This window comes from Lethenteron reissneri, chromosome 59 (assembly GCF_015708825.2).
Source record: "Lethenteron reissneri isolate LAM-NWPU_2019-01 chromosome 59, ASM1570882v1, whole genome shotgun sequence".
NCBI lineage: Eukaryota > Metazoa > Chordata > Hyperoartia > Petromyzontiformes > Petromyzontidae > Lethenteron > Lethenteron reissneri.
The window spans coordinates 3,883,698-3,896,409 of NC_083837.1; the positions used below are offsets into that span (position 1 = coordinate 3,883,698).

Sequence of the window (12,712 nt, forward strand, 5' to 3'; positions counted from 1 at the left end):
ACGGGCAGCGCCATCTCACACGGGCAGTGCCATCTCACAAGGGCAGCGCCATCTCACACGGGCAGCGCCATCTTACAAGGGCAGCGCCATCTCACACGGGCAGCGCCATCTCACACGGGCAGCGCCATCTCACAAGGGCAGCGCCATCTCACAAGGGCAGTGCCATCTCACACGGGCAGTGCCATCTCACACGGGCCGTGCCATCTTACACGGGCAGTGCAATCTTACACGGGCAGTGCCATCTTACACGGGCAGCGCCATCTCACACGGGCAGTGCCGTCTCACACGGGCAGTGCCATCTTACACGGGCAGTGCCATCTCACACGGGCAGTGCCATCTCACACGGGCAGCGCCATCTCACACGGGTAGCGCCATCTCACAAGGGCAGCGCCATCTCACAAGGGCAGTGCCATCTCACAAGGGCAGTGCCATCTCACAAGGGCAGTGCCATCTTACGCGGGCAGTGCCATCTTACGCGGGCATTGCCATTCAGTCGCTGTTGCAACGGCAAGCGCAGTAGCCCAAAGGACCTTCCTGGTTCAGTGATCAGACACGCGAGGCTGCAGGGGGAGGTTTAATTGTAACGTTTAATTTGTTACATGAAAGTAATACATTCAGACTGGGTGTACGCTGGTCTTCTTTAGCACCGTACGCAGCCAACCGTGCTAATCGGATGTGCTGTGTATCAGAGGGTGAGTGGGTGAATGAGCGAGTCAGTGGGTGAGTGAGTGAGTGGGTTAGTGAGTGAGTGAGTGGGTTAGTGAGTGAGTGGGTTAGTGATTGTGTGGTTTAGTGTGTGGGTGAGAGGGTGAGCGAGTCGGTTCGTGAGTGAGTGTGTTAGTGAGTGAGTGGGTTAGTGAGTGAGTGTGTTAGTGAGTGAGTGGGTTCGTGAGTGAGTGGGTTAGTGATTGTGTGGGTGAGTAAGTGGGTTAGTGATTGTGTGGGTGAGATGGTGAGAGAGTGGGTTAGTGAGTGGGTGGGTGAGTGAGTGGGTTAGTGAGTGTGTTCTTGTGACCTGCAGTGTGATGAGTGGGTGAGTGCTAAGGTGAGTGATGAGTGTGTGTGTGAGTGAGAGGGTGAGTGAGTGGGTTAGTGAGTGAGTGGGTGGGTGAGAGAGTGGGTTAGTGAGTGAGTGGGTTAGTGATTGTGTTCTTGTGACCTGCAGTGTGATGAATGGGTGAGTGGTGAGTGTGTGTGTGAGTGTGTGTGTGGGTGAGTGAGCGAGTGGGTGAGTGAGCGAGTGGGTTAGTGATTGTGTTCTTGTGGCCTGCAGTGTGATGAGTGGGTGAGTGCTAAGGCGAGTGGTGAGTGTGTGTGTGAGTGGGTGAGAGGGTGAGTGAGTGGGTTAGTGAGTGAGTGGGTTAGTGAGTGAGTGGGTTAGTGTGTGTGTGGGTGAGAAAGTGGGTTAGTGAGTGAGTGGGTTAGTGAGTGAGTGGGTTAGTGATTGTGTTCTTGTGACCTGCAGTGTGATGAATGGGTGAGTGGTGAGTGTGTGTGTGAGTGTGTGTGTGGGTGAGTGAGCGAGTGGGTTAGTGAGCGAGTGGGTTAGTGATTGTGTTCTTGTGGCCTGCAGTGTGATGAGTGGGTGAGTGCTAAGGCGAGTGGTGAGTGTGTGTGTGAGTGGGTGAGAGGGTGAGTGAGTGGGTTAGTGAGTGAGTGGGTGAGTGAGTGAGTGGGTTAGTGAGTGTGTTCTTGTGACCTTCAGTGTGATGAGTGGGTGAGTGCTAAGGTGAGTGGTGAGTGTGTGTGTGAGTGGGTGAGAGGGTGAGTGAGTGGGTTAGTGAGTGAGTGGGTTAGTGAGTGAGTGGGTTAGTGTGTGTGTGGGTGAGAAAGTGGGTTAGTGAGTGAGTGGGTGAGTGAGTGAGTGGGTTAGTGAGTGTGTTCTTGTGACCTTCAGTGTGATGAGTGGGTGAGTGCTAAGGCGAGTGGTGAGTGTGTGTGTGAGTGGGTTAGTGAGTGAGTGGGTTAGTGAGTGAGTGGGTTAGTGAGTGAGTGGGTTAGTGTGTGTGTGGGTGAGAAAGTGGGTTAGTGAGTGAGTGGGTTAGTGAGTGAGTGGGTTAGTGAGTGAGTGGGTTAGTGAGTGAGTGGGTGAGTGAGTGAGTGGGTTAGTGTGTGTGTGGGTGAGAAAGTGGGTTAGTGAGTGAGTGGGTTAGTGAGTGAGTGGGTTAGTGAGTGAGTGGGTTAGTGAGTGAGTGGGTTAGTGAGTGAGTGGGTTAGTGAGTGTGTTCTTGTGGCCTGCAGTGTGATGAGTGGGTGAGTGCTAAGGCGAGTGGTAAGTGTGTGTGTGAGTGGGTGAGAGGGTGAGTGAGTGGGTTAGTGAGTGAGTGGGTTAGTGAGTGAGTGGGTTAGTGTGTGTGTGGGTGAGAAAGTGGGTTAGTGAGTGAGTGGGTGAGTGAGTGAGTGGGTTAGTGATTGTGTTCTTGTGACCTTCAGTGTGATGAGTGTGTGTGTGAGTGGGTGAGAGGGTGAGTGAGTGGGTTAGTGTGTGTGTGGGTGAGAAAGTGGGTTAGTGAGTGAGTGGGTGAGTGAGTGAGTGGGTTAGTGATTGTGTTCTTGTGACCTTCAGTGTGATGAGTGTGTGTGTGAGTGGGTGAGAGAGTGAGTGAGTGGGTTAGTGTGTGTGTGGGTGAGAAAGTGGGTTAGTGAGTGAGTGGGTTAGTGAGTGAGTGGGTTAGTGAGTGAGTGGGTTAGTGAGTGAGTGGGTTAGTGAGTGAGTGGGTTAGTGAGTGAGTGGGTGAGAAAGTGGGTTAGTGAGTGAGTGGGTTAGTGAGTGAGTGGGTTAGTGAGTGAGTGGGTTAGTGAGTGAGTGGGTTAGTGAGTGAGTGGGTTAGTGTGTGTGTGGGTGAGAAAGTGGGTTAGTGAGTGAGTGAGAGGGTGAGTGAGTGGGTTAGTGAGTGAGTGGGTTAGTGAGTGTGTGGGTGAGTGAGTGGGTTAGTGAGTGAGTGGGTTAGTGAGTGAGTGGGTTAGTGAGTGTGTGGGTGAGTGAGTGGGTTAGTGAGTGAGTGGGTGAGTGAGTGAGTGGGTTAGTGAGTGAGTGGGTTAGTGAGTGAGTGGGTTAGTGAGTGAGTGGGTTAGTGAGTGAGTGGGTTAGTGAGTGAGTGGGTTAGTGTGTGTGTGGGTGAGAAAGTGGGTTAGTGAGTGAGTGGGTTAGTGAGTGAGTGGGTGAGAAAGTGGGTTAGTGAGTGAGTGAGAGGGTGAGTGAGTGGGTTAGTGAGTGAGTGGGTTAGTGAGTGAGTGGGTGAGAAAGTGGGTTAGTGAGTGTGTGAGAGGGTGAGTGAGTGGGTTAGTGAGTGAGTGGGTTAGTGAGTGTGTTCTTGTGACCTTCAGTGTGATGAGTGGGTGAGTGCTAAGGTGAGTGGTGAGTGAGCAAGTTGAATGTGTGTACATTGAATTTATTTGGCACCGTTCGTAGCCAACCGTGCTAATCGTAGATGCGGCACTGAGTATCAGAGGGTGAGTGGGTGAATGAGAGAGTCGGTGTGTGAGTGGGTGTGTGTATAGGTGAGTGAGTGAGTGGCCTAGTGAGTGTACTCTCACTTGCAGTGTGTGGGTGGGTGAATGAGAGAGTCGGTGTGTGAGTGGGTGAGTGTGTGGATGGGTGAGTGAGTGAGTGAGTGGCCTAGTGAGTGTGCTCTCACCTGCAGTGTGTGGGTGGGTGAATGAGAGAGTCGGTGTGTGAGTGGGTGAGTGTGTGTATGGGTTAGTGAGTGGGTGAGTGTTCTAGTGAGTGTGCCCTCACCTGCAGTGTGTGAGTGGGTGAATGAGAGAGTCGGTGTGTGAGTGGGTGAGTGTGTGTGTGAATGGGTGAGTGTGTGTGTGGATGGGTGAGCGAGTGAGTGGCCGAGTGAGTGTGCTCTCACCTGCCGTGTGTGAGTGAGTGAATGAGAGAGTCGGTGAGTGAGTGGGTGAGTGTGTGGATGGGTGAGTGAGTGGGTGAGTGGTCGAGTGAGTGTTCTCTCACCTGCAGTGTGTGAGTGGGTGAATGAGAGAGTCGGTGTGTGAGTGGGTGAGTGTGTGTGTGAATGGGTGAGTGTGTGTGTGGATGGGTGAGCGAGTGAGTGGCCGAGTGAGTGTGCTCTCACCTGCCGTGTGTGAGTGAGTGAATGAGAGAGTCGGTGAGTGAGTGGGTGAGTGTGTGGATGGGTGAGTGAGTGGGTGAGTGGTCGAGTGAGTGTTCTCTCACCTGCAGTGTGTGAGTGGGTGAATGAGAGAGTCGGTGTGTGAGTGGGTGAGTGTGTGTGTGAATGGGTGAGTGTGTGTGTGGATGGGTGAGTGAGTGAGTGGCCGAGTGAGTGTGCTCTCACCTGCCGTGTGTGAGTGAGTGAATGAGAGAGTCGGTGAGTGAGTGGGTGAGTGTGTGGATGGGTGAGTGAGTGGGTGAGTGGTCGAGTGAGTGTTCTCTCACCTGCAGTGTGTGAGTGGGTGAATGAGAGAGTCGGTGTGTGAGTGGTTGTGTGTGTGTGTGTATGGGTGAGTGAGTGGTCGAGTGAGTGTGCTCTCACCTGCCGTGTGTGAGTGGGTGAATGAGAGAGTCGGTGAGTGAATGGGTGAGTGTGTGTGGATGGGTGTGTGTGTGAGTGGGTGAATGAGAGAGTCGGTGAGTGAGTGGGTGAATGAGAGAGTCGGTGAGTGAGTGGGTGAGTGTGTGTGGATGGGTGTGTGTGTGAGTGGGTGAATGAGAGAGTCGGTGAGTGAGTGGGTGAATGAGAGAGTCGGTGAATGAGTGGGTGTGTGTGAGTGGGTGTGTGTGTGTGGATGAGTGAGTGGGTGAATGAGAGAGTCGGTGAGTGAGTGTGTGTGTGTGAGTGTGTGAGTGGGTGAGTGTGTGTGGATGGGTGAGTGTGAGTGGGTGAATGAGAGAGTCGGTGAGTGAGTGGGTGAGTGTGTGTGGATGGGTGAGTGTGTGAGTGGGTGAATGAGAGAGTCGGTGAGTGAGTGGGTGAGTGTGTGTGGATGGGTGAGTGTGTGAGTGGGTGAGTGTGTGTGGATGGGTGAGTGTGTGAGTGGGTGAGTGAGTGGGTGAATGAGAGAGTCGGTGAGTGTGTGTGTGAGTGTGTGAGTGGGTGTGTGTGTGTGGATGAGTGAGTGAGTGGGTGAATGAGAGAGTCGGTGGGCGAGTGGGCGAGTGAATGTGCCCTCACCTGCCGTGTGTGAGTGGGTGAATGAGAAAGTCGGTGAGTGAGTGTGTGTGTGTGTGAGTGTGTGAGTGGGTGTGTGTGTGTGGATGGGTGAGTGAGTGAGTGGGTGAATGCGAGAGTCGGTGGGTGAGTGGGCGAGTGTGCGCGAGCGAGTTGCACGCATTTACGCATGCTGAACTTCTTTCGTACCGTACGTCGCCACCCGTGCACATCGGAGGTGTGGGGCAAGGACAGGGAACTGGACACTCGTGACAGAGAGAACACCGTGCGAGTTTGTGCTCGTGACTGCCACTGCAACAACGTGAACACGTTAGCACGGTGATGTCAACGCGTTTTCTATCAGCGATCAGAGCGTGCAACTGCCAGCCAGCCCATCTGAATGCCGCGTTTTGCCCCTGGCGTAGAGCCGCGTTGGGGCCGATTCTGATGGCAGGCAGACAGGCAGGGTGGCCGGCCGGCCGGCAAGCAGGCAGTCAGTCAGGCAGTCAGGCAGTCAGGCAGGCAGGCAGGCAGTCAGGCAGGCAGTCGGGCAGGCAGTCAGGCAGGCAGGCAGTCAGGCAGTCAGTCAGGCAGGCAGTCAGACAGGCAAGCAAGCAGGCAGGCAAGCAGGCAGGCAGTCAGGCAGTCAGTCAGGCAGTCAGTCAGGCAGGCAGGCAGGGTGGTCGGCAGGCAGTCAGGCAGTCAGGCAGGCAGTCAGTCAGGCAGTCAGTCAGTCAGGCAGGCAGTCAGTCAGTCAGGCAGGCAGTCAGTCAGGCAGTCAGACAGGCAGTCAGGCAGTCAGACAGTCAGGCAGGCAGTCAGTCAGTCAGGCAGTCAGGCAGTCAGGCAGTCAGGCAGTCAGACAGGCAGTCAGGCAGACAGTCAGTCAGTCAGGCAGGCAGGCAGTCAGGCAGACAGTCAGTCAGTCAGGCAGTCAGTCAGGCAGACAGGCAGGGTGGTCGGCAGGCAGGCAGGCAGGCAAGCTGGCTGGCTGGCTGGCTGACGGGGTCCCACGTCTACCCCGTGCTGGCGGGTGAAATCTTGTCAGCCTTTCTCAGGGTGCGCGTCACCACGTGCTTGCCTTGAACGACCTTGATCGCCACCGAATCGGATTCTGTTGAGAGAGAGAGGAAACGCCCCCCCCCCCGAAAAATGTAAACTTCACGAATGCGAGCGGTGCCTCTGTGTCGTCCGAACGAACTATATGGTACTCTTAGTTCTTTCGGTAAAGTCACGTAGGTAACAAGTAAACCCGTAAAAACAAAGTTTTTCACTCTAAATCCTTTATATGCGTGGCGGCTAGAGTCCTCTCGTCCTCTGGCTTGAGATGGCTGCAATCTATGGGTCAGATGATTGTCTGCCAGTATTAAGCAATTGGTAATTAAGTATTTAATTTGTTTTCCCTAAACAGTGTAAAATTTTGGAAAAAAATTTTCACGAAAATTAATTGTCACGCACAACGAGTCTGTGTGCAAAATGTCAGCTCGATTGGATCACGGGAAGTGGGTTAAAAAACGAGCGAAAGATTTGCACGGTCCTAAGCAAGCAAGCACGCAAGCACGCAAGCAAGCAAGCAAGCAAGCAAGCGAACTTAATATAAAGGATTTAAAAAAAGAAATTAAAATGAATAAAAATAAAACAATAAAAAAGAAAAAATCACGACGTTTCGGAGGCAACACAAGTCTCCGTCATCAGGTGGGACCGTCACAGCCAGATTTGCTGCATCAAGGATTAGGGTTAGCAAATCTGGCTGTGACGGTCGCACCTGATGACGGAGACTTGTGTTGCCTCCGAAACGTCGTGATTTTTAGTTTTTTATTGTTTTATTTTTATAAATTTTAATTTCATTTTTTACCTACGTGACTTTACCGAAAGAACTAAGAGTATGAATCCTTGCAGTCACGAAAGCTTCAAATCTAGAACCATATGGTGGTCTCCCCTCCCCTTCTTCAATCAATGAATCAAGTCTTTATTTCTCGAGCACTATTTCGGGCAAAGGATGCCACTCAAAGTGCCGTCCAGATGAAAGAAAAAAACATTGTTAAAAGACTAAATTCCAAGAAGAATAAAAGCAATGTCCACACAAAACAAAATTGCATCATGATGAATATTCTTAGGTTTTTTCGGGAAAGTCACGTAGGTAAGCAATTTAAATTAATAAAAGTTAAGTAAAAATAAAATAAAAATCACGACGTTTCGGAGGCAACACAAGCTTCCGTCTTCAGGTGGAACCGTCACAGCACGATAGCTGTATCAAGTAAATGAGGACTTTACCGAAAAAAACCCAAGAATATGAATCCTTGCAGTCACGAAAGCTTCAAATCTAGAATCATGATGAATGGCTGTAGAAGGCCTATTAAAAAAAAACACTATAAAATAATATTACTGGTAGGAACGAAGTGAACCAGCCTACAATAGATTATATCGTCCGTCTGTCCGTCTGATGTCCGATTAGGTGTAGCAACATCGTTCCCTACTGCAAACACTTGGCAGGACCCTACAAAAACATTTAGACTCAGTGAGGCTTTCCTGGCTAAACAAGTGTAACATTCCCTTATAATTCCCTGAGATAGTTTTTAATTAAAACATTTAAATTAAAAATTAACTCACAGCGGCCTAAAGCCTACAGCTAGGCCTAAAGCCTAGAACTAGGCCTCAAACTCTCCCTTCGTATCGTACCCCCGCCATTTCATTTTATTATAGCCATTCATTTGTTCGTTCCTACCAGCCCACCCCGCAGGGACCTGTTAAGTAAAAGCGAGTTTGAAAAGGTGAGTTTTTAGTTTTAACTTAAAATTGCTTCACGTCCTCCCCTTACCTATCCGCTACGCACCCCTCTATCTTGACCCCCTACCCTTACCTATCCCCTACGCACCCCTCTAACCTGACCCCCTACCCTTACCTGGCCACTCATTCGTGCCGAGACGTGCGGTTTTGTTTTCCGTCAGCAGAAATTGTCTGCTGATATCAATTTGCACGTGGTGATGATAAGCCCCATCGTCGAGCAGGTACAGCCCCCACTGAGCTTTATATAGCCCAGTGGGGGCCTCACCTGGTAAAGTAAAAATAATCTTTTATCTTCTTGGTTCTTTCGGTAATGTCACGTAGAAGGGAAATAATAAAATAATAAAAATAAAACATAATAAAATAATTCTCACGACGTTTCGGCCACAACGCAAGCAGCCGTCCTCAGGTGAAGAACAGGTCTGTCGTGGCCGAAACGTCGTGAGAATTATTTTATAATGTTTTATTTTATTATTTTTATTGTTTCCATTCTACGTGACTTTACCGAAAGAACCAAGAAGATGAATCCCTGCAGTCACGAAAGCTTTAAATCGAAATTTTATTATGTTTTATTTTTATTATTTTATTATTTCCATTCTACATGACTTTACCGAAAGAACCAAGAAGATGAATCCCTGCAGTCACGAGAGCTTTAAATCGAAATAAAATAGTTTTAGTTCATAGTTTAGTTCATAGTTTAGTTATACTGATAGTTCTCACCTGCCCCCCTCCCTCCCTCCCGATACATTCCATTCATTGGCTACCACATTCTGATGAGCTCCCCCCCCCTCTCCTCCCCCCTCAACTCGCTTTTAAGGGCTTACATCTTGAATCCTTGCCTCACTTGATGCAGCAAATCTGGCTGTGACGGTCCCACCTGATGACGGAGACTTGTGTTGCCTCCGAAAAGTCGTGATTTTTATTGTTTTATTTTTATTAATTTCATTTCTTACCTACATGGTGACTTTACCGAAAGAACTAAGAGTATAGTTCTCACCAGAGGGCAGCAGGACGGAGTCGATGGCGTGGATCACCCCGTTCGTGGCCATTAAATCCGCCTGCACGACGTCTTGGCCAGCAACAGAGAGGACGCCCTCCCGGGTCTGCCACACGCGACAACAACAACAACATCAACAGCAACAACAATAACAACAACAACACATTGCTCTCCGGAATGATTACACTGGTCAACACACTTTTTCTGGCATAAGGTATTCCAACAGTTTTAAGGTAATTTTGGGGTTCCGATTCCAAATCTGGCATCAGTTTTTGTCTATCACATCAGGTGTTTGAGATATCACTGGTCAACAAAAAAACTTTTTTTTCTGGCTTGGACTTTTGCAGCTGTTCTAGACTAATTTCAGGGTGCTGATTCCAAATCTGGCATCAGTTTTTGAGATATCAAATATTGCATTTTCAATAAAAACTGCAGAAGAAAAATATGAAATAAATGTGGATATCTACATAAAATGATATTATAAACACACTATCCTAAAAATACAGCACCATATTTTAACACTAAAGCAGTCACTGACTCGCAACAACTTGCAATCATAAGTGACAGAGTTAATTCCGGGTAAAATCAATGAAAATGGGGTATGCCGATTACATAATAAGTATAACCCGTAAAAACAAAGTTTTTCATTATAAATCCTTTATATGCGTGGCGGCTAGAGTCCTCTCGTCCTCTGGCTTGAGATGGCTGCCACCTATGGGTCAGATGATTGCATTGCACCATTAAGCAATTGGTAATTAAATATAATATTTTTGTCCTGAAAAGTGTAAAATTTTTTAACATTAATTGTCACGCAAAACGAGTCTGTGTGGAAAATGTCAGCTCGATTGGATCACGGGAAGTGGGTTAAAAAACGACCGAAAGATTTGCACGGTCCTAAGTAAGCAAGCGAACTTAATATAGAGGATTTAATAAGTATAACCCGTAAAAACTAAGTTTTTCACTATAAATCCTTTATATGCGTGGCGGCTAGAGTCCTCTCGTCCTCTGGCTTGAGATGGCTGCCACCTATGGGTCAGATGATAGTCTGCCAGTATTAAGCAATTGGTAATTAAATATTTAATTTGTTTTCCCTAAACAATGTAAAATTTTGGAAACATTTTTCTACGAACATTCATTGTCTCGCACAACGAGTCTGTGTGGAAAATGTCAGCTCGATTGGATCACGGGAAGTGGGTTAAAAAACGACCAAAAGGTTTGCACGGTCGTAAGCAAGCAAGCAAGCAAGTGAACTTAATATAAAGGATTTTAAAAATGAGATGGGATAGAGCAAATCTGAGATCAGATTTGGAAAATCAGCACCCTGAAATTAGCCTAGAACAGCTGCAAAAGTCCAGGCCAGAAAAAAAAAATTCTTATTTTTTGTTGACCAGTGTTACCGATGAGTATGTTGCATTGTTCGTCAGAACATGACCAAGCGTCTTCCAGTCCATCGAGCAACCCTCCACTCCGTCCCGTCTCTCCCCGTTAGCCCTTCTGTGACCCCCACGTGCCCTCTGTCACGGTCACTCATTCCTCGGCCCTTGAAACGCCCTTGGCATCTACATCCCTCTGTATTTGCGTTACCGCTTTTAAATTCTGCGATAGAGTGCGCCTTGAGCTAAGGCACAGCTCTCTAAATATAACGTAAGAGACGCGCGCGTGTGTAATGAACTCCGGGCGTCATCCTCGCAACAGCAGCAGGTTTTGGCTACGAGCCGTCGTTGCGCGGCGCTTTCAGACGCGCTTCTACGTCCGTCTGGAACGTTCCTTCCTTCCGATGTTAGGAAGCCCACTGGAGCCGCGCACTTTTAAATCGTAATCTATATTGACAAACTGCTTTTTGTATTTCGTTTTTTATCCTTTGCCCGGACCTCCAATTAGCGCGGTAGGCTACATACGAATGCAAAAGAGGTTCAACGTTACATAGAAATGAGAATTTTGGTTGGTGTTTATTTCTTTTGGTGGCCTTGGCCCATCCGTGGAATTCCACAACTCCCCCTAACATGGGCAAGTCTGTCAATTAGATAACCAATGTGTGAGTACGTATGCGTCCCATGGACTCACACAGAGACCCATAGACTTGCATAGAGACCCATATACTCACACAGAGACCCACAAACTTGCAAAGAGACCCATAGACTCACACAGAGACACATAGACTTGCAAAGAGACCCATAGACTCACACAGAGACCCATAGACTTGCAAAGAGACCAATAGACTCACACAGAGACCCACAGACTTGCATAGAGACCCATAGACTCACACAGAGACCCATAGACTTGCAAAGAGACCCATAGACTCACACAGAGACACATAGACTTGCATAGAGACCCATAGACTCACACAGAGACCCACAAACTTGCAAAGAGACTCATACACTCGCATATATACTGAACTTCTTTCGTACCGACCGTAGCCAACCGAGGCTCATCGAAGGTGCAGCGGAAGGACAACAAACTAAACACACAAAGCAGTTCTAAAGAAATTAGTTTCAACACAGACGACTTAAAGCGAGTAGCTCCCCCGGGCTTCCTAATATCGGAAGGAAGAACGTTCCAGACGACCAACTAAAGCGCATTCTGAAAGCGCCGCATGATGCCCGTGAGATTTCGATTTAAAGCTTTCGTGACTGCAGGGATTCATCTTCTTGGTTCTTTCGGTAAAGTCACGTAGAATGGAAATAATAAAATAATAAAAATAAAACATAATAAAATTTCGATTTAAAGCTTTCGTGACTGCAGGGATTCATCTCCTTGGTTCTTTCGGTAAAGTCACGTAGAAGGGAAGTAATAAAATAATTAAATTAAACATCATAAAATTATTCTCACGACGTTTCGGCCACAACGCAAGCAGCCGTCCTCAGGTGAAGAACAGGTCTGTCGGAAAGACAGCGTCGGAATGACTGAATGACGCTGTCTTTCCGACAGACCTGTTCTTCACCTGAGGACGGCTGCTTGCGTTGTTGCCGAAACGTCGTGAGAATTATTTTATTATGTTTTATTTTATTATTTTATTATTTCCCTTCTACGTGACTTTACCGAAAGAACCAAGAAGATGATGCCCGTGAGCTCCATCTTTGTCCGATTGACCACGAGGACTTAAGGCAATTGACCCGGCAGCTCTCGCCCCCTGAACGAAACGTCTTCTTCTTTTTAAATCCTTTATATTAAGTTCGCTTGCTTGCGTGCTTGCGTGCTTGCATGCTTGCTTGCTTAGGACCGTGCAAATCTTTCGATCGTTTTTTAACCCACTTCCCGTGATCCAATCGAGCTGACATTTTCCACACAGACTCGTTGTGTGTGACAATTAATGTTCGTGAAATTTTTTCCCAAAATTTTACACTTTTTAGGACAAAAATATTATATTTAATTACCAATTGCTTAATGGTGCAATGCAATCATCTGACCCATAGGTGGCAGCCATCTCAAGCCAGAGGACGAGAGGACTCTAGCCGCCACGCATATAAAAGATTTAGAGTGAAAAACGTTGTTTTTACTGGTTATACTTATTAAATCCTTTATATTAAGTTCGCTTGCTTGCTTGCTTAGGACCGTGCAAATCTTTCGGTCGTTTTTTAACCTACTTCCCGTGATCCAATCGAGCTGACATTTTGCACACAGACTCGTTGTGCGTGACAATGAATTATCGTGAATTTTTTTGTACAAAATTTTACACTTTTTAGGGAATTTTTTAAAAATATTTATTTACCAATTGGTTAATGCTGGCACACAATCATCTGACCCATAGGTGGCAGCCATCTCAAGCCAGAGGACGAGAGGACTCTAGCCGCCCCGATGCCACGCATATAAAGGA

The 12,712-nt window shown here is 48.0% G+C and overlaps 1 pseudogene; it reads right to left on the minus strand.

Annotated features, from left to right (window-relative positions):
* Positions 1-6,097: 6,097 nt before the first annotated feature.
* Positions 6,098-12,712, minus strand: part of LOC133357755 (transforming growth factor-beta-induced protein ig-h3-like) — a 48,182-nt pseudogene continuing 41,567 nt past the window's right edge.